At 41.5% G+C, this 13,330-nt stretch overlaps 50 non-coding genes and 9 pseudogenes across 50 annotated transcripts; all 59 read left to right on the forward strand.

Annotated features, from left to right (window-relative positions):
- The first annotated feature begins 17 nt into the window (after positions 1–17).
- LOC135062782 (5S ribosomal RNA) lies at positions 18–136 on the forward strand. Its single transcript, XR_010249125.1, has one exon. It is a non-coding gene; the product is annotated as a 5S ribosomal RNA (ribosomal RNA).
- Positions 137–243: 107 nt separating this feature from the next.
- Positions 244–362, forward strand: LOC135063058 (5S ribosomal RNA). Its single transcript, XR_010249398.1, has one exon. It is a non-coding gene; the product is annotated as a 5S ribosomal RNA (ribosomal RNA).
- A 107-nt stretch (positions 363–469) lies between these two features.
- Positions 470–588, forward strand: LOC135068445 (5S ribosomal RNA). The gene has a single exon (XR_010254646.1). It is a non-coding gene; the product is annotated as a 5S ribosomal RNA (ribosomal RNA).
- A 107-nt stretch (positions 589–695) lies between these two features.
- LOC134901489 (5S ribosomal RNA) lies at positions 696–814 on the forward strand. The gene has a single exon (XR_010174979.1). It is a non-coding gene; the product is annotated as a 5S ribosomal RNA (ribosomal RNA).
- Positions 815–921: 107 nt separating this feature from the next.
- LOC134896767 (5S ribosomal RNA) lies at positions 922–1,040 on the forward strand (annotated as a pseudogene).
- A 107-nt stretch (positions 1,041–1,147) lies between these two features.
- On the forward strand, positions 1,148–1,266 carry LOC135067082 (5S ribosomal RNA). Its single transcript, XR_010253309.1, has one exon. It is a non-coding gene; the product is annotated as a 5S ribosomal RNA (ribosomal RNA).
- A 107-nt stretch (positions 1,267–1,373) lies between these two features.
- Positions 1,374–1,492, forward strand: LOC135066425 (5S ribosomal RNA). Its single transcript, XR_010252673.1, has one exon. It is a non-coding gene; the product is annotated as a 5S ribosomal RNA (ribosomal RNA).
- A 107-nt stretch (positions 1,493–1,599) lies between these two features.
- On the forward strand, positions 1,600–1,718 carry LOC134887232 (5S ribosomal RNA; annotated as a pseudogene).
- A 107-nt stretch (positions 1,719–1,825) lies between these two features.
- Positions 1,826–1,944, forward strand: LOC134886065 (5S ribosomal RNA). The gene has a single exon (XR_010170161.1). It is a non-coding gene; the product is annotated as a 5S ribosomal RNA (ribosomal RNA).
- Positions 1,945–2,051: 107 nt separating this feature from the next.
- LOC134901466 (5S ribosomal RNA) lies at positions 2,052–2,170 on the forward strand. Its single transcript, XR_010174957.1, has one exon. It is a non-coding gene; the product is annotated as a 5S ribosomal RNA (ribosomal RNA).
- Positions 2,171–2,277: 107 nt separating this feature from the next.
- Positions 2,278–2,396, forward strand: LOC135060396 (5S ribosomal RNA). The gene has a single exon (XR_010246790.1). It is a non-coding gene; the product is annotated as a 5S ribosomal RNA (ribosomal RNA).
- Positions 2,397–2,503: 107 nt separating this feature from the next.
- On the forward strand, positions 2,504–2,622 carry LOC134891902 (5S ribosomal RNA; annotated as a pseudogene).
- A 107-nt stretch (positions 2,623–2,729) lies between these two features.
- On the forward strand, positions 2,730–2,848 carry LOC135062783 (5S ribosomal RNA). The gene has a single exon (XR_010249126.1). It is a non-coding gene; the product is annotated as a 5S ribosomal RNA (ribosomal RNA).
- Positions 2,849–2,955: 107 nt separating this feature from the next.
- LOC135064892 (5S ribosomal RNA) lies at positions 2,956–3,074 on the forward strand. Its single transcript, XR_010251189.1, has one exon. It is a non-coding gene; the product is annotated as a 5S ribosomal RNA (ribosomal RNA).
- Positions 3,075–3,181: 107 nt separating this feature from the next.
- LOC135064403 (5S ribosomal RNA) lies at positions 3,182–3,300 on the forward strand. The gene has a single exon (XR_010250711.1). It is a non-coding gene; the product is annotated as a 5S ribosomal RNA (ribosomal RNA).
- A 107-nt stretch (positions 3,301–3,407) lies between these two features.
- Positions 3,408–3,526, forward strand: LOC135067494 (5S ribosomal RNA). Its single transcript, XR_010253707.1, has one exon. It is a non-coding gene; the product is annotated as a 5S ribosomal RNA (ribosomal RNA).
- Positions 3,527–3,633: 107 nt separating this feature from the next.
- Positions 3,634–3,752, forward strand: LOC135068446 (5S ribosomal RNA). Its single transcript, XR_010254647.1, has one exon. It is a non-coding gene; the product is annotated as a 5S ribosomal RNA (ribosomal RNA).
- Positions 3,753–3,859: 107 nt separating this feature from the next.
- LOC134901490 (5S ribosomal RNA) lies at positions 3,860–3,978 on the forward strand. Its single transcript, XR_010174980.1, has one exon. It is a non-coding gene; the product is annotated as a 5S ribosomal RNA (ribosomal RNA).
- A 107-nt stretch (positions 3,979–4,085) lies between these two features.
- LOC134896768 (5S ribosomal RNA) lies at positions 4,086–4,204 on the forward strand (annotated as a pseudogene).
- Positions 4,205–4,311: 107 nt separating this feature from the next.
- LOC135067084 (5S ribosomal RNA) lies at positions 4,312–4,430 on the forward strand. The gene has a single exon (XR_010253310.1). It is a non-coding gene; the product is annotated as a 5S ribosomal RNA (ribosomal RNA).
- Positions 4,431–4,537: 107 nt separating this feature from the next.
- LOC135066426 (5S ribosomal RNA) lies at positions 4,538–4,656 on the forward strand. Its single transcript, XR_010252674.1, has one exon. It is a non-coding gene; the product is annotated as a 5S ribosomal RNA (ribosomal RNA).
- A 107-nt stretch (positions 4,657–4,763) lies between these two features.
- On the forward strand, positions 4,764–4,882 carry LOC135065968 (5S ribosomal RNA). The gene has a single exon (XR_010252231.1). It is a non-coding gene; the product is annotated as a 5S ribosomal RNA (ribosomal RNA).
- Positions 4,883–4,989: 107 nt separating this feature from the next.
- Positions 4,990–5,108, forward strand: LOC134893085 (5S ribosomal RNA; annotated as a pseudogene).
- Positions 5,109–5,215: 107 nt separating this feature from the next.
- LOC135067677 (5S ribosomal RNA) lies at positions 5,216–5,334 on the forward strand. Its single transcript, XR_010253888.1, has one exon. It is a non-coding gene; the product is annotated as a 5S ribosomal RNA (ribosomal RNA).
- A 107-nt stretch (positions 5,335–5,441) lies between these two features.
- LOC135064893 (5S ribosomal RNA) lies at positions 5,442–5,560 on the forward strand. Its single transcript, XR_010251190.1, has one exon. It is a non-coding gene; the product is annotated as a 5S ribosomal RNA (ribosomal RNA).
- Positions 5,561–5,667: 107 nt separating this feature from the next.
- Positions 5,668–5,786, forward strand: LOC135064404 (5S ribosomal RNA). The gene has a single exon (XR_010250712.1). It is a non-coding gene; the product is annotated as a 5S ribosomal RNA (ribosomal RNA).
- A 107-nt stretch (positions 5,787–5,893) lies between these two features.
- Positions 5,894–6,012, forward strand: LOC134886106 (5S ribosomal RNA). Its single transcript, XR_010170200.1, has one exon. It is a non-coding gene; the product is annotated as a 5S ribosomal RNA (ribosomal RNA).
- A 107-nt stretch (positions 6,013–6,119) lies between these two features.
- Positions 6,120–6,238, forward strand: LOC135068448 (5S ribosomal RNA). Its single transcript, XR_010254649.1, has one exon. It is a non-coding gene; the product is annotated as a 5S ribosomal RNA (ribosomal RNA).
- Positions 6,239–6,345: 107 nt separating this feature from the next.
- Positions 6,346–6,464, forward strand: LOC135063917 (5S ribosomal RNA). Its single transcript, XR_010250237.1, has one exon. It is a non-coding gene; the product is annotated as a 5S ribosomal RNA (ribosomal RNA).
- Positions 6,465–6,571: 107 nt separating this feature from the next.
- Positions 6,572–6,690, forward strand: LOC134896769 (5S ribosomal RNA; annotated as a pseudogene).
- A 107-nt stretch (positions 6,691–6,797) lies between these two features.
- LOC135067085 (5S ribosomal RNA) lies at positions 6,798–6,916 on the forward strand. The gene has a single exon (XR_010253311.1). It is a non-coding gene; the product is annotated as a 5S ribosomal RNA (ribosomal RNA).
- A 107-nt stretch (positions 6,917–7,023) lies between these two features.
- LOC134885394 (5S ribosomal RNA) lies at positions 7,024–7,142 on the forward strand. The gene has a single exon (XR_010169509.1). It is a non-coding gene; the product is annotated as a 5S ribosomal RNA (ribosomal RNA).
- Positions 7,143–7,249: 107 nt separating this feature from the next.
- LOC135060996 (5S ribosomal RNA) lies at positions 7,250–7,368 on the forward strand. The gene has a single exon (XR_010247389.1). It is a non-coding gene; the product is annotated as a 5S ribosomal RNA (ribosomal RNA).
- Positions 7,369–7,475: 107 nt separating this feature from the next.
- Positions 7,476–7,594, forward strand: LOC135066427 (5S ribosomal RNA). The gene has a single exon (XR_010252675.1). It is a non-coding gene; the product is annotated as a 5S ribosomal RNA (ribosomal RNA).
- A 107-nt stretch (positions 7,595–7,701) lies between these two features.
- On the forward strand, positions 7,702–7,820 carry LOC135065979 (5S ribosomal RNA). Its single transcript, XR_010252242.1, has one exon. It is a non-coding gene; the product is annotated as a 5S ribosomal RNA (ribosomal RNA).
- Positions 7,821–7,927: 107 nt separating this feature from the next.
- LOC135060397 (5S ribosomal RNA) lies at positions 7,928–8,046 on the forward strand. Its single transcript, XR_010246791.1, has one exon. It is a non-coding gene; the product is annotated as a 5S ribosomal RNA (ribosomal RNA).
- Positions 8,047–8,153: 107 nt separating this feature from the next.
- On the forward strand, positions 8,154–8,272 carry LOC134893086 (5S ribosomal RNA; annotated as a pseudogene).
- A 107-nt stretch (positions 8,273–8,379) lies between these two features.
- On the forward strand, positions 8,380–8,498 carry LOC135067679 (5S ribosomal RNA). The gene has a single exon (XR_010253890.1). It is a non-coding gene; the product is annotated as a 5S ribosomal RNA (ribosomal RNA).
- A 107-nt stretch (positions 8,499–8,605) lies between these two features.
- LOC135065992 (5S ribosomal RNA) lies at positions 8,606–8,724 on the forward strand. Its single transcript, XR_010252255.1, has one exon. It is a non-coding gene; the product is annotated as a 5S ribosomal RNA (ribosomal RNA).
- A 107-nt stretch (positions 8,725–8,831) lies between these two features.
- On the forward strand, positions 8,832–8,950 carry LOC134884506 (5S ribosomal RNA). The gene has a single exon (XR_010168650.1). It is a non-coding gene; the product is annotated as a 5S ribosomal RNA (ribosomal RNA).
- A 107-nt stretch (positions 8,951–9,057) lies between these two features.
- LOC135066003 (5S ribosomal RNA) lies at positions 9,058–9,176 on the forward strand. Its single transcript, XR_010252266.1, has one exon. It is a non-coding gene; the product is annotated as a 5S ribosomal RNA (ribosomal RNA).
- Positions 9,177–9,283: 107 nt separating this feature from the next.
- On the forward strand, positions 9,284–9,402 carry LOC134901205 (5S ribosomal RNA). The gene has a single exon (XR_010174696.1). It is a non-coding gene; the product is annotated as a 5S ribosomal RNA (ribosomal RNA).
- Positions 9,403–9,509: 107 nt separating this feature from the next.
- Positions 9,510–9,628, forward strand: LOC135064894 (5S ribosomal RNA). Its single transcript, XR_010251191.1, has one exon. It is a non-coding gene; the product is annotated as a 5S ribosomal RNA (ribosomal RNA).
- Positions 9,629–9,735: 107 nt separating this feature from the next.
- LOC135064405 (5S ribosomal RNA) lies at positions 9,736–9,854 on the forward strand. Its single transcript, XR_010250713.1, has one exon. It is a non-coding gene; the product is annotated as a 5S ribosomal RNA (ribosomal RNA).
- Positions 9,855–9,961: 107 nt separating this feature from the next.
- Positions 9,962–10,080, forward strand: LOC134886109 (5S ribosomal RNA). The gene has a single exon (XR_010170201.1). It is a non-coding gene; the product is annotated as a 5S ribosomal RNA (ribosomal RNA).
- Positions 10,081–10,187: 107 nt separating this feature from the next.
- On the forward strand, positions 10,188–10,306 carry LOC135068449 (5S ribosomal RNA). Its single transcript, XR_010254650.1, has one exon. It is a non-coding gene; the product is annotated as a 5S ribosomal RNA (ribosomal RNA).
- A 107-nt stretch (positions 10,307–10,413) lies between these two features.
- LOC135063918 (5S ribosomal RNA) lies at positions 10,414–10,532 on the forward strand. Its single transcript, XR_010250238.1, has one exon. It is a non-coding gene; the product is annotated as a 5S ribosomal RNA (ribosomal RNA).
- Positions 10,533–10,639: 107 nt separating this feature from the next.
- On the forward strand, positions 10,640–10,758 carry LOC134896770 (5S ribosomal RNA; annotated as a pseudogene).
- Positions 10,759–10,865: 107 nt separating this feature from the next.
- On the forward strand, positions 10,866–10,984 carry LOC135067086 (5S ribosomal RNA). Its single transcript, XR_010253312.1, has one exon. It is a non-coding gene; the product is annotated as a 5S ribosomal RNA (ribosomal RNA).
- Positions 10,985–11,091: 107 nt separating this feature from the next.
- LOC134885395 (5S ribosomal RNA) lies at positions 11,092–11,210 on the forward strand. The gene has a single exon (XR_010169510.1). It is a non-coding gene; the product is annotated as a 5S ribosomal RNA (ribosomal RNA).
- Positions 11,211–11,317: 107 nt separating this feature from the next.
- Positions 11,318–11,436, forward strand: LOC135070552 (5S ribosomal RNA). The gene has a single exon (XR_010256713.1). It is a non-coding gene; the product is annotated as a 5S ribosomal RNA (ribosomal RNA).
- Positions 11,437–11,543: 107 nt separating this feature from the next.
- On the forward strand, positions 11,544–11,662 carry LOC135066428 (5S ribosomal RNA). The gene has a single exon (XR_010252676.1). It is a non-coding gene; the product is annotated as a 5S ribosomal RNA (ribosomal RNA).
- Positions 11,663–11,769: 107 nt separating this feature from the next.
- Positions 11,770–11,888, forward strand: LOC135066015 (5S ribosomal RNA). Its single transcript, XR_010252277.1, has one exon. It is a non-coding gene; the product is annotated as a 5S ribosomal RNA (ribosomal RNA).
- Positions 11,889–11,995: 107 nt separating this feature from the next.
- On the forward strand, positions 11,996–12,114 carry LOC135060398 (5S ribosomal RNA). The gene has a single exon (XR_010246792.1). It is a non-coding gene; the product is annotated as a 5S ribosomal RNA (ribosomal RNA).
- Positions 12,115–12,221: 107 nt separating this feature from the next.
- Positions 12,222–12,340, forward strand: LOC134893087 (5S ribosomal RNA; annotated as a pseudogene).
- A 107-nt stretch (positions 12,341–12,447) lies between these two features.
- LOC135067680 (5S ribosomal RNA) lies at positions 12,448–12,566 on the forward strand. The gene has a single exon (XR_010253891.1). It is a non-coding gene; the product is annotated as a 5S ribosomal RNA (ribosomal RNA).
- A 107-nt stretch (positions 12,567–12,673) lies between these two features.
- On the forward strand, positions 12,674–12,792 carry LOC135066027 (5S ribosomal RNA). Its single transcript, XR_010252288.1, has one exon. It is a non-coding gene; the product is annotated as a 5S ribosomal RNA (ribosomal RNA).
- Positions 12,793–12,899: 107 nt separating this feature from the next.
- Positions 12,900–13,018, forward strand: LOC134884507 (5S ribosomal RNA). The gene has a single exon (XR_010168651.1). It is a non-coding gene; the product is annotated as a 5S ribosomal RNA (ribosomal RNA).
- Positions 13,019–13,125: 107 nt separating this feature from the next.
- LOC135066038 (5S ribosomal RNA) lies at positions 13,126–13,244 on the forward strand. Its single transcript, XR_010252299.1, has one exon. It is a non-coding gene; the product is annotated as a 5S ribosomal RNA (ribosomal RNA).
- Positions 13,245–13,330: the final 86 nt, after the last annotated feature.

Genomic DNA, 13,330 nt, shown 5'->3' on the forward strand with positions numbered 1-13,330 from the left:
CAGAAACCACAAAGCTCATCTACAGCCACACCACACTGGATACGCCCAATCTCATCTGATTTTGGAAGCTAAGCAGTGTTGGGCCTGGTTAGTACTTGGATGGGAGACCACCTGGGAATACAAGGTGCTGTAGATATTTTTATACTACCAACACCGTTCTGTTGATGCATTCCATTTTCAAACGTATTCATTTATGAAACAGTAGTTAGAAGTAGAAAAGTTCTAACAGAAACCATAAAGCTCATCTACAGCCACACCACACTAGATACGCCCAATCTCATCTGATCTTGGAAGCTAAGCAGTGTTGGGCCTGGTTAGTACTTGGATGGGAGACCACCTGGGAATACAAGGTGCTGTAGATATTTTTATACTGCCAACACCGTTCTGTTGATGCATTCCATTTTCAAACGGATTAATTTATGAACCAGTAGTTAGAAGTAGAAAATTTCTAACAGAAACCATAAAGCTCATCTAGAGCCAAGCCACACTGGATACGCCCAATCTCATCTGATCTTGGAAGCTAAGCAGTGTTGGGCCTGGTTAGTACTTGGATGGGAGACCACCTGGGAATACAAGGTGCTGTAGATATTTTTATACTGCCAACACCGTTCTGTTGATGCATTCCATTTTCAAACATATTCATTTATGAACCAGTAGTTAGAAGTAGAAAAGTTCTAACAGAAACCACAAAGCTCATTTACAGCCACACCACACTGGATACGCCCAATCTCATCTGATCTTGGAAGCTAAGCAGTGTTGGGCCAGGTTAGTACTTGGATGGGAGACCACCTGGGAATACAAGGTGCTGTAGATATTTTTATACTGCCAACACCGTTCTGTTGATGCATTCCATTTTCAAATGTATTCATTTATGAACCAGTAGTTAGAAGTAGAAAAGTTCTAACAGAAACAACAAAGCTCATCTACAGCCACAGCACACTGGATACGATCAATCTCATCTAATCTTGGAAGCTAAGCAGTGTTGGGCCTGGTTAGTATTTGGATGGGAGACCACCTGGGAATACAAGTTGCTGTAGATATTTTTATACTGCCAACACCGTTCTGTTGATGCATTCCATTTTCAAACGTTTTCATTTATGAACCAGTAGTTAGAAGTAGAAAAGTTCTAACAGAAACCACAAAGCTCATCTACAGCCACACCACACTGGATACGCCCAATCTCATCTGATCTTGGAAGCTAAGCAGTGTTTGGCCTGGTTAGTACTTGGATGGGAGACCACCTGGGAATACAAGGTGCTGTAGATATTTTTATACTGCCAACACCGGTCTGTTGATGCATTCCATTTTTAAACGTTTTCATTTATGAACCTGTAGTTAGAAGTAGAAAAGTTCTAACAGAAACAACAAAGCTCATCTACAGCCACACCACACTGGATACGCCCAATCTCATCTAATCTTGGAAGCTAAGCAGTGTTGGGCCTGGTTAGTACTTGGATGGGAGACCACCTGGGAATACAAGGTGCTGTAGATATTTTTATACTGCCAACACCGTTCTGTTGATGCATTCCATTTTCATACGTTTTCATTTATGAACCAGTAGTTAGAAGTAGAAAAGTTCTAACAGAAACCACAAAGCTCATCTACAGCAACACCACACTGGATACGCCCAATCTCATCTGATCTTGGAAGCTAAGCAGTGTTGGGCCTGGTTAGTACTTGGATGGGAGACCACCCGGTAATACAAGGTGCTGTAGATATTTTTATACTGCCAACACCATTCTGTTGATGCAGTCCATTTTCAAACGTATTCATTTATGAACCAGTAGTTAGAAGTAGAAAAGTTCTAACAGAAACAGCAAAGCTCATCTACAGCCACAGCACACTGGATACGTCCAATCTCATCTGATCTTGGAAGCTAAGCAGTGTTGGGCCTGGTTAGTACTTGGATGGGAGACCACCTGGGAATACAAGGTGCTGTAGATATTTTTATACTGCCAACACCGGTCTGTTGATGCATTCCATTTTCAAACGTTTTCATTTATGAACCAGTAGTTAGAAGTAGAAAAGTTCTAACAGAAACCACAAAGCTCATCTACAGTCACACCACACTGGATACGCCCAATCTCATCTGATCTTGGAAGCTAAGCAGTGTTGGGCCTGGTTAGTACTTGGATGGGAGACCACCTGGGAATACAAGGTGCTGTAGATATTTTTATACTGCCAACACCGGTCTGTTGATGCATTCCATTTTCAAACGTTTTCATTTATGAACCAGTAGTTAGAAGTAGAAAAGTTCTAACAGAAACCACAAAGCTCATCTACAGCCACACCACACTGGATACGCCCAATCTCATCTGATCTTGGAAGCTAAGCAGTGTTGGGCCTGGTTAGTACTTGGATGGGAGACCACCTAGGAATACAAGGTGCTGTAGATATTTTTATACTGCCAACACCGTTCTGTTGATGCATTCAATTTTCAAATGTATTCATTTATGAACCAGTAGTTAGAAGTAGAAAAGTTCTAACAGAAACCAGAAAGTTCATCTACAGCAACACCACACTGGATACGCCCAATCTCATCTGATCTTGGAAACTAAGCAGTGTTGGGCCTGGTTAGTACTTGGATGGGAGACAACCTGGGAATACAAGGTGCTGTAGATATTTTTATACTGCAAACACCGTTCTGTTGATGCATTCCATTTTCAAACGTATTCATTTTTGAACCAGTAGTTAGAAGTAGAAAAGTTCTAACAGAAACCACAAAGCTCATCTACAGCCACACCACACTGGATACGCCCAATCTCATCTGATTTTGGAAGCTAAGCAGTGTTGGGCCTGGTTAGTACTTGGATGGGAGACCACCTGGGAATACAAGGTGCTGTAGATATTTTTATACTACCAACACCGTTCTGTTGATGCATTCCATTTTCAAACGTATTCATTTATGAAACAGTAGTTAGAAGTAGAAAAGTTCTAACAGAAACCATAAAGCTCATCTACAGCCACACCACACTAGATACGCCCAATCTCATCTGATCTTGGAAGCTAAGAAGTGTTGGGCCTGGTTAGTACTTGGATGGGAGACCACCTGGGAATACAAGGTGCTGTAGATATTTTTATACTACCAACACCGTTCTGTTGATGCATTCCATTTTCAAACGTATTCATTTATGAACCAGTAGTTAGAGGTAGAAAAGTACTAACAGAAACCATAAAGCTCTTCTACAGCCACACCACACTGGATATGCCCAATCTCATCTGATCTTGGAAGCTAAGCAGTGTTGGGCCTGGTTAGTACTTGGATGGGAGACCACCTGGGAATACAAGGTGCTGTAGATATTTTTATACTGCCAACACCATTCTGTTGATGCATTCCATTTTAAAATGTATTCATTTATGAACCAGTAGTTAGAAGTAGAAAAGTTCTAACAGAAACCAGAAAGTTCATCTACAGCCACAACACACTGGATACGCCCAATCTCATCTGATCTTGGAAGCTAAGCAGTGTTGGGCCTGGTTAGTACTTGGATGGGAGACCACCTGGGAATACAAGGTGCTGTAGATATTTTTATACTGCCAACACCGTTCTGTTGATGCATTCCATTTTCAAACGGATTAATTTATGAACCAGTAGTTAGAAGTAGAAAATTTCTAACAGAAACCATAAAGCTCATCTAGAGCCAAGCCACACTGGATACGCCCAATCTCATCTGATCTTGGAAGCTAAGCAGTGTTGGGCCTGGTTAGTACTTGGATGGGAGACCACCTGGGAATACAAGGTGCTGTAGATATTTTTATACTGCCAACACCGTTCTGTTGATGCATTCCATTTTCAAACATATTCATTTATGAACCAGTAGTTAGAAGTAGAAAAGTTCTAACAGAAACCACAAAGCTCATTTACAGCCACACCACACTGGATACGCCCAATCTCATCTGATCTTGGAAGCTAAGCAGTGTTGGGCCAGGTTAGTACTTGGATGGGAGACCACCTGGGAATACAAGGTGCTGTAGATATTTTTATACTGCCAACACCGTTCTGTTGATGCATTCCATTTTCAAACGTATTCATTTATGAACCAGTAGTTAGAAGTAGAAAAGTTCTAACAGAAACAACAAAGCTCATCTACAGCCACAGCACACTGGATACGATCAATCTCATCTAATCTTGGAAGCTAAGCAGTGTTGGGCCTGGTTAGTATTTGGATGGGAGACCACCTGGGAATACAAGTTGCTGTAGATATTTTTATACTGCCAACACCGTTCTGTTGATGCATTCCATTTTCAAACGTTTTCATTTATGAACCAGTAGTTAGAAGTAGAAAAGTTCTAACAGAAACCACAAAGCTCATCTACAGCCACACCACACTGGATACGCCCAATCTCATCTGATCTTGGAAGCTAAGCAGTGTTTGGCCTGGTTAGTACTTGGATGGGAGACCACCTGGGAATACAAGGTGCTGTAGATATTTTTATACTGCCAACACCGGTCTGTTGATGCATTCCATTTTTAAACGTTTTCATTTATGAACCTGTAGTTAGAAGTAGAAAAGTTCTAACAGAAACAACAAAGCTCATCTACAGCCACACCACACTGGATACGCCCAATCTCATCTAATCTTGGAAGCTAAGCAGTGTTGGGCCTGGTTAGTACTTGGATGGGAGACCACCTGGGAATACAAGGTGCTGTAGATATTTTTATACTGCCAACACCGTTCTGTTGATGCATTCCATTTTCATACGTTTTCATTTATGAACCAGTAGTTAGAAGTAGAAAAGTTCTAACAGAAACCACAAAGCTCATCTACAGCCACACCACACTGGATACGCCCAATCTCATCTGATCTTGGAAGCTAAGCAGTGTTGGGCCTGGTTAGTACTTGGATGGGAGACCACCTGGGAATACAAGGTGCTGTAGATATTTTTATACTGCCAACACCGGTCTGTTGATGCATTCCATTTTCAAACGTTTTCATTTATGAACCAGTAGTTAGAAGTAGAAAAGTTCTAACAGAAACCACAAAGTTCATCTACAGCAACACCACACTGGATACGCCCAATCTCATCTGATTTTGGAAACTAAGCAGTGTTGGGCCTGGTTAGTACTTGGATGGGAGACCACCTGGGAATACAAGGTGCTGAAGATATTTTTATACTGCCAACACCGTTCTGTTGATGCATTCCATTTTCAAACGTATTCATTTATGAACCAGTAGTTAGAAGTAGAAAAGTTCTAACAGAAACCACAAAGCTCATCTACAGCCACACCACACTGGATACGCCCACTCTCATCTGATCTTGGAAGCTAAGCAGTGTTGGGCCTGGTTAGTACTTGGATGGGAGACCACCTGGGAATACAAGGTGCTGTAGATATTTTTATACTGCCAACACCGTTCTGTTGATGCATTCCATTTTCAAACGTATTCATTTATGAACCAGTAGTTAGAAGTAGAAAAGTTCTAACAGAAACCACAAAGCTCATCTACAGCCACACCACACTAGATACGCCCAATCTCATCTGATCTTGGAAGCTAAGAAGTGTTGGGCCTGGTTAGTACTTGGATGGGAGACCACCTGGGAATACAAGGTGCTGTAGATATTTTTATACTACCAACACCGTTCTGTTGATGCATTCCATTTTCAAACGTATTCATTTATGAACCAGTAGTTAGAGGTAGAAAAGTACTAACAGAAACCATAAAGCTCTTCTACAGCCACACCACACTGGATATGCCCAATCTCATCTGATCTTGGAAGCTAAGCAGTGTTGGGCCTGGTTAGTACTTGGATGGGAGACCACCTGGGAATACAAGGTGCTGTAGATATTTTTATACTGCCAACACCATTCTGTTGATGCATTCCATTTTAAAATGTATTCATTTATGAACCAGTAGTTAGAAGTAGAAAAGTTCTAACAGAAACCAGAAAGTTCATCTACAGCCACAACACACTGGATACGCCCAATCTCATCTGATCTTGAAAGCTAAGCAGTGTTGGGCCTGGTTAGTACTTGGATGGGAGACCACCTGGGAATACAAGGTGCTGTAGATATTTTTATACTGCCAACACCGTTCTGTTGATGCATTCCATTTTCAAACGGATTAATTTATGAACCAGTAGTTAGAAGTAGAAAATTTCTAACAGAAACCATAAAGCTCATCTAGAGCCAAGCCACACTGGATACGCCCAATCTCATCTGATCTTGGAAGCTAAGCAGTGTTGGGCCTGGTTAGTACTTGGATGGGAGACCACCTGGGAATACAAGGTGCTGTAGATATTTTTATACTGCCAACACCGTTCTGTTGATGCATTCCATTTTCAAACATATTCATTTATGAACCAGTAGTTAGAAGTAGAAAAGTTCTAACAGAAACCACAAAGCTCATTTACAGCCACACCACACTGGATACGCCCAATCTCATCTGATCTTGGAAGCTAAGCAGAGTTGGGCCAGGTTAGTACTTGGATGGGAGACCACCTGGGAATACAAGGTGCTGTAGATATTTTTATACTGCCAACACCGTTCTGTTGATGCATTCCATTTTCAAACGTATTCATTTATGAACCAGTAGTTAGAAGTAGAAAAGTTCTAACAGAAACAACAAAGCTCATCTACAGCCACAGCACACTGGATACGATCAATCTCATCTAATCTTGGAAGCTAAGCAGTGTTGGGCCTGGTTAGTATTTGGATGGGAGACCACCTGGGAATACAAGTTGCTGTAGATATTTTTATACTGCCAACACCGTTCTGTTGATGCATTCCATTTTCAAACGTTTTCATTTATGAACCAGTAGTTAGAAGTAGAAAAGTTCTAACAGAAACCACAAAGCTCATCTACAGCCACACCACACTGGATACGCCCAATCTCATCTGATCTTGGAAGCTAAGCAGTGTTTGGCCTGGTTAGTACTTGGATGGGAGACCACCTGGGAATACAAGGTGCTGTAGATATTTTTATACTGCCAACACCGGTCTGTTGATGCATTCCATTTTTAAACGTTTTCATTTATGAACCTGTAGTTAGAAGTAGAAAAGTTCTAACAGAAACCATAAAGCTCATCTAGAGCCAAGCCACACTGGATATGCCCAATCTCATCTGATCTTGGAAGCTAAGCAGTGTTGGGCCTGGTTAGTACTTGGATGGGAGACCACCTGGGAATACAAGGTGCTGTAGATATTTTTATACTGCCAACACCGTTCTGTTGATGCATTCCATTTTCAAACGTATTCATTTATGAACCAGTAGTTAGAAGTAGAAAAGTTCTAACAGAAACCACAAAGCTCATCTACAGCCACACCACATTGGATACGCCCAATCTCATCTGATCTTGGAAGCTAAGCAGTGTTGGGCCTGGTTAGTACTTAGATGGGAGACCACCTGGGAATACAAGGTGCTGTAGATATTTTTATACTGCCAACACCGTTCTGTTGATGCATTCCATTTTCAAACGTATTCATTTATGAACCAGTAGTTAGAAGTAGAAAAGTTCTAACAGAAACAACAAAGCTCATCTACAGCCACACCACACTGGATACGCCCAATCTCATCTAATCTTGGAAGCTAAGCAGTGTTGGGCCTGGTTAGTACTTGGATGGGAGACCACCTGGGAATACAAGGTGCTGTAGATATTTTTATACTGCCAACACCGTTCTGTTGATGCATTCCATTTTCAAACGTTTTCATTTATGAACCAGTAGTTAGAAGTAGAAAAGTTCTAACAGAAACCACAAAGCTCATCTACAGCCACACCACACTGGATACGCCCAATCTCATCTGATCTTGGAAGCTAAGCAGTGTTGGGCCTGGTTAGTACTTGGATGGGAGACCACCTGGGAATACAAGGTGCTGTAGATATTTTTATACTGCCAACACCGGTCTGTTGATGCATTCCATTTTCAAACGTTTTCATTTATGAACCAGTAGTTAGAAGTAGAAAAGTTCTAACAGAAACCACAAAGCTCATCTACAGCCACACCACACTGGATACGCCCAATCTCATCTGATCTTGGAAGCTAAGCAGTGTTGGGCCTGGTTAGTACTTGGATGGGAGACCACCTAGGAATACAAGGTGCTGTAGATATTTTTATACTGCCAACACCGTTCTGTTGATGCATTCAATTTTCAAATGTATTCATTTATGAACCAGTAGTTAGAAGTAGAAAAGTTCTAACAGAAACCAGAAAGTTCATCTACAGCAACACCACACTGGATACGCCCAATCTCATCTGATTTTGGAAACTAAGCAGTGTTGGGCCTGGTTAGTACTTGGATGGGAGACCACCTGGGAATACAAGGTGCTGAAGATATTTTTATACTGCCAACACCGTTCTGTTGATGCATTCCATTTTCAAACGTATTCATTTATGAACCAGTAGTTAGAAGTAGAAAAGTTCTAACAGAAACCACAAAGCTCATCTACAGCCACACCACACTGGATACGCCCACTCTCATCTGATCTTGGAAGCTAAGCAGTGTTGGGCCTGGTTAGTACTTGGATGGGAGACCACCTGGGAATACAAGGTGCTGTAGATATTTTTATACTGCCAACACCGTTCTGTTGATGCATTCCATTTTCAAACGTATTCATTTATGAACCAGTAGTTAGAAGTAGAAAAGTTCTAACAGAAACCACAAAGCTCATCTACAGCCACACCACACTGGATACGCCCAATCTCATCTGATCTTGGAAGCTAAGCAGTGTTGGGCCTGGTTAGTACTTGGATGGGAGACCACCTGGGAATACAAGGTGCTGTAGATATTTTTATACTGCCAACACCGTTCTGTTGATGCATTCAATTTTCAAATGTATTCATTTATGAACCAGTAGTTAGAAGTAGAAAAGTTCAAACAGAAACCACAAAGCTCATCTACAGCCACACCACACTGGATACGCCCAATCTCATCTGATCTAGAAAGCTAAGCAGTGTTGGGCCTGGTTAGTACTTGGATGGGAGACCACCTGGGAATACAAGGTGCTGTAGATATTTTTATACTACCAACACCGTTCTGTTGATGCATTCCATTTTCAAACGTATTCATTTATGAACCAGTAGTTAGAAGTAGAAAAGTTCTAACTGAAACCATAAAGCTCATCTACAGCCACACCACACTGGATACGCCCAATCTCATCTGATCTTGGAAGCTAAGCAGTGTTGGGCCTGGTTAGTACTTGGATGGGAGACCACCTGGGAATACAAGGTGCTGTAGATATTTTTATACTACCAACACCGTTCTGTTGATGCATTCCATTTTCAAACGTATTCATTTATGAACCAGTAGTTAGAAGTAGAAAAGTTCTAACAGAAACCACAAAGCTCATCTACAGCCACACCACACTGGATACGCCCAATCTCATCTGATCTTGGAAGCTAAGCAGTGTTGGGCCTGGTTAGTACTTGGATGGGAGACCACTTGGGAATACAAGGTGCTGTAGATATTTTTATACTGCCAACACCGTTCTGTTGATGCATTCAATTTTCAAACGTATTCATTTATGAACCAGTAGTTAGAAGTAGAAAAGTTCTAACAGAAACCACAAAGCTCATCTACAGCCACACCACACTAGATACGCCCAATCTCATCTGATCTTGGAAGCTAAGAAGTGTTGGGCCTGGTTAGTACTTGGATGGGAGACCACCTGGGAATACAAGGTGCTGTAGATATTTTTATACTACCAACACCGTTCTGTTGATGCATTCCATTTTCAAACGTATTCATTTATGAACCAGTAGTTAGAGGTAGAAAAGTACTAACAGAAACCATAAAGCTCTTCTACAGCCACACCACACTGGATATGCCCAATCTCATCTGATCTTGGAAGCTAAGCAGTGTTGGGCCTGGTTAGTACTTGGATGGGAGACCACCTGGGAATACAAGGTGCTGTAGATATTTTTATACTGCCAACACCATTCTGTTGATGCATTCCATTTTAAAATGTATTCATTTATGAACCAGTAGTTAGAAGTAGAAAAGTTCTAACAGAAACCAGAAAGTTCATCTACAGCCACAACACACTGGATACGCCCAATCTCATCTGATCTTGAAAGCTAAGCAGTGTTGGGCCTGGTTAGTACTTGGATGGGAGACCACCTGGGAATACAAGGTGCTGTAGATATTTTTATACTGCCAACACCGTTCTGTTGATGCATTCCATTTTCAAACGGATTAATTTATGAACCAGTAGTTAGAAGTAGAAAATTTCTAACAGAAACCATAAAGCTCATCTAGAGCCAAGCCACACTGGATACGCCCAATCTCATCTGATCTTGGAAGCTAAGCAGTGTTGGGCCTGGTTAGTACTTGGATGGGAGACCACCTGGGAATACAAGGTGCTGTAGATATTTTTATACTGCCAACACCGTTCTGTTGATGCATTCCATTTTCAAACATATTCATTTATGAACCAGTAGTTAGAAGTAGAAAAGTTCTAACAGAAACCACAAAGCTCATTTACAGCCACACCACACTGGATACGCCCAATCTCATCTGATCTTGGAAGCTAAGCAGAGTTGGGCCAGGTTAGTACTTGGATGGGAGACCACCTGGGAATACAAGGTGCTGTAGATATTTTTATACTGCCAACACCGTTCTGTTGATGCATTCCATTTTCAAACGTATTCATTTATGAACCAGTAGTTAGAAGTAGAAAAGTTCTAACAGAAACAACAAAGCTCATCTACAGCCACAGCACACTGGATACGATCAATCTCATCTAATCTTGGAAGCTAAGCAGTGTTGGGCCTGGTTAGTATTTGGATGGGAGACCACCTGGGAATACAAGTTGCTGTAGATATTTTTATACTGCCAACACCGTTCTGTTGATGCATTCCATTTTCAAACGTTTTCATTTATGAACCAGTAGTTAGAAGTAGAAAAGTTCTAACAGAAACCACAAAGCTCATCTACAGCCACACCACACTGGATACGCCCAATCTCATCTGATCTTGGAAGCTAAGCAGTGTTTGGCCTGGTTAGTACTTGGATGGGAGACCACCTGGGAATACAAGGTGCTGTAGATATTTTTATACTGCCAACACCGGTCTGTTGATGCATTCCATTTTTAAACGTTTTCATTTATGAACCTGTAGTTAGAAGTAGAAAAGTTCTAACAGAAACCATAAAGCTCATCTAGAGCCAAGCCACACTGGATATGCCCAATCTCATCTGATCTTGGAAGCTAAGCAGTGTTGGGCCTGGTTAGTACTTGGATGGGAGACCACCTGGGAATACAAGGTGCTGTAGATATTTTTATACTGCCAACACCGTTCTGTTGATGCATTCCATTTTCAAACGTATTCATTTATGAACCAGTAGTTAGAAGTAGAAAAGTTCTAACAGAAACCACAAAGCTCATCTACAGCCACACCACATTGGATACGCCCAATCTCATCTGATCTTGGAAACTAAGCAGTGTTGGGCCTGGTTAGTACTTAGATGGGAGACCACCTGGGAATACAAGGTGCTGTAGATATTTTTATACTGCCAACACCGTTCTGTTGATGCATTCCATTTTCAAACGTATTCATTTATGAACCAGTAGTTAGAAGTAGAAAAGTTCTAACAGAAACAACAAAGCTCATCTACAGCCACACCACACTGGATACGCCCAATCTCATCTAATCTTGGAAGCTAAGCAGTGTTGGGCCTGGTTAGTACTTGGATGGGAGACCACCTGGGAATACAAGGTGCTGTAGATATTTTTATACTGCCAACACCGTTCTGTTGATGCATTCCATTTTCAAACGTTTTCATTTATGAACCAGTAGTTAGAAGTAGAAAAGTTCTAACAGAAACCACAAAGCTCATCTACAGCCACACCACACTGGATACGCCCAATCTCATCTGATCTTGGAAGCTAAGCAGTGTTGGGCCTGGTTAGTACTTGGATGGGAGACCACCTGGGAATACAAGGTGCTGTAGATATTTTTATACTGCCAACACCGGTCTGTTGATGCATTCCATTTTCAAACGTTTTCATTTATGAACCAGTAGTTAGAAGTAGAAAAGTTCTAACAGAAACCACAAAGCTCATCTACAGCCACACCACACTGGATACGCCCAATCTCATCTGATCTTGGAAGCTAAGCAGTGTTGGGCCTGGTTAGTACTTGGATGGGAGACCACCTAGGAATACAAGGTGCTGTAGATATTTTTATACTGCCAACACCGTTCTGTTGATGCATTCAATTTTCAAATGTATTCATTTATGAACCAGTAGTTAGAAGTAGAAAAGTTCTAACAGAAACCAGAAAGTTCATCTACAGCAACACCACACTGGATACGCCCAATCTCATCTGATTTTGGAAACTAAGCAGTGTTGGGCCTGGTTAGTACTTGGATGGGAGACCACCTGGGAATACAAGGTGCTGAAGATATTTTTATACTGCCAACACCGTTCTGTTGATGCATTCCATTTTCAAACGTATTCATTTATGAACCAGTAGTTAGAAGTAGAAAAGTTCTAACAGAAACCACAAAGCTCATCTACAGCCACACCACACTGGATACGCCCACTCTCATCTGATCTTGGAAGCTAAGCAGTGTTGGGCCTGGTTAGTACTTGGATGGGAGACCACCTGGGAATACAAGGTGCTGTAGATATTTTTATACTGCCAACACCGTTCTGTTGATGCATTCCATTTTCAAACGTATTCATTTATGAACCAGTAGTTAGAAGTAGAAAAGTTCTAACAGAAACCACAAAGCTCATCTACAGCCACACCACACTGGATACGCCCAATCTCATCTGATCTTGGAAGCTAAGCAGTGTTGGGCCTGGTTAGTACTTGGATGGGAGACCACCTGGGAATACAAGGTGCTGTAGATATTTTTATACTGCCAACACCGTTCTGTTGATGCATTCAATTTTCAAATGTATTCATTTATGAACCAGTAGTTAGAAGTAGAAAAGTTCAAACAGAAACCACAAAGCTCATCTACAGCCACACCACACTGGATACGCCCAATCTCATCTGATCTAGAAAGCTAAGCAGTGTTGGGCCTGGTTAGTACTTGGATGGGAGACCACCTGGGAATACAAGGTGCTGTAGATATTTTTATACTACCAACACCGTTCTGTTGATGCATTCCATTTTCAAACGTATTCATTTATGAACCAGTAGTTAGAAGTAGAAAAGTTCTAACTGAAACCATAAAGCTCATCTACAGCCACACCACACTGGATACGCCCAATCTCATCTGATCTTGGAAGCTAAGCAGTGTTGGGCCTGGTTAGTACTTGGATGGGAGACCACCTGGGAATACAAGGTGCTGTAGATATTTTTATACTACCAACACCGTTCTGTTGATGCATTCCATTTTCAAACGTATTCATTTATGAACCAGTAGTTAGAAGTAGAAAAGTT

This window comes from Pseudophryne corroboree, chromosome 3 (assembly GCF_028390025.1).
Source record: "Pseudophryne corroboree isolate aPseCor3 chromosome 3, aPseCor3.hap2, whole genome shotgun sequence".
NCBI lineage: Eukaryota > Metazoa > Chordata > Amphibia > Anura > Myobatrachidae > Pseudophryne > Pseudophryne corroboree.